The following is a 1,699-nucleotide window of genomic DNA, read 5'->3' on the forward strand; positions in this document are numbered from 1 at the left end:
GCTACTTAGGCAGACCGAGGGACCAGGGTTCTATCCCTGACATGCAGTGCCAGCCCCGCCCCCAGGGCACGCTGAGATGGTGCCTGTAATCCCAGCATTTAAGAGGCTGAAAACAGGAGGATCACTACGAGTCCAATTTGTGTAGTGAGACCCTGTAGATGCTGTACCAAATACATTTTTTAAAAAAAGAAATTCTTTGTTTCTAGAGATTTAGTTGTGTAATAATCTTGAAAGTTAAGCACTCCCATATCTTACTAGACTTTAATCTTCATTCCCTGAAACATTCCTAACCTTAGTTAGTAAAAATATAGGCTAAACAAGAACCAACCAATGATTACGACCCTTCAAGTTGCATACCTTCTAAAAGAGTTAAAACATGCATGGAATTATCTTAAGAGTCTATTCTACTAATTTATATCCCACATTGTTTAGGGGAAATATTGGGTGTTGTTTGTTAATTAGTCTCCATAACACTCCCTCAAGAAATTCCTACTGACTTAGCACACACAGGAATCAACCACACACTGTAGGTTGAGAATCTAATACTGCATTTCTCAATTTATATACTTTTCTTCCAGGGAATTTTTTTTTTTTTTTTTGTACAATTGGAGGCCACACATAGTAAAAACAGTTGGAGGATGTACTAGGCTGAGTTCAGGAGACTTGACTGTCCTGTAAACCCGGCTCAGATGGCCCAAGGGAGTCATAACAAGAGCACCTATTGCTGCAGTGGGCCTCAGTAAGGGCGCAGTTACACAAAGAACAAGGGACTCCAGGACTAGTGATACATAGGTAAGGAGGGAGTCCAGTGAAGCAGAAGAGCAAGGGAGATGGAGTGGAAGGGGGAGGTACGATATGATGGATGTGAGGGGGGACTGGCAAAGGGTTACCCTGCCCTGGGTTCTGCGGTCCTCCAAGTTACAGTGAACTAAATCTGCACACACATGTATGACTGAATTATTGCATGAAAACCAGAGAGGATCACTTGGGAAAGCTAGCAAGCTAAATGTCAGTGGTCCACCCAACTTGGGAAAAGCCCTCAAGACAGATGTGAGGCATTGAGAAGTGAGATGTAGGGTCAGAGATACGAGAATTGGAGAGAGGATCTTGGCTTTGTCTTGGTTCTCCCAATGATGTCACTGACACTCTGATCTGTGATAGCTGAGCATGTGCTCAGCATCTTCCCAAACTAAATTTAGATTTACTCAGGAGCTTGTTCTCTCTCTCTCTCTCTCTCTCTCTCTCTCTCTCTCTCTCTCTCTCTCTCTCCCCCTTAAACAGGGTACTCACTCTTATGTAGTTCAGCCCAAGATTGAACCCTGAACTCCCTATGTAGCCAAGAGGGGCCTTAAACCCAGAACAATCCTCTTGCTTCAGCTCCCTGTGTGCTCGGATCACAGGCATGTGCCACCATGCCAGCAGGACCTTCCTTAATATGTAAATCTTAACTTATTCCCCTCTTTGAGTGATTCTATTCAGCCACATGTGTTACAGCTCCTGCCTAGACATCCTCCCAAACCCTCATGTGGTCATAGGTGGGGTATTCCAGGGATGGCGGGCTCTATAGTGTGTGATACTGGGTTTAAATTATGTAATGCTGGGATTAAGGTTGTGTGGCTACTAAATTAGTCCACTGATCTACTTGGTATAGTTCTAAGTGTGGATATATTTTGGGGAGAGCCCACCCTGGGTGTGAGTA

This window comes from Octodon degus, unplaced genomic scaffold, assembly GCF_000260255.1.
Source record: "Octodon degus isolate 3935 unplaced genomic scaffold, OctDeg1.0 scaffold00374, whole genome shotgun sequence".
Lineage (NCBI taxonomy): Eukaryota > Metazoa > Chordata > Mammalia > Rodentia > Octodontidae > Octodon > Octodon degus.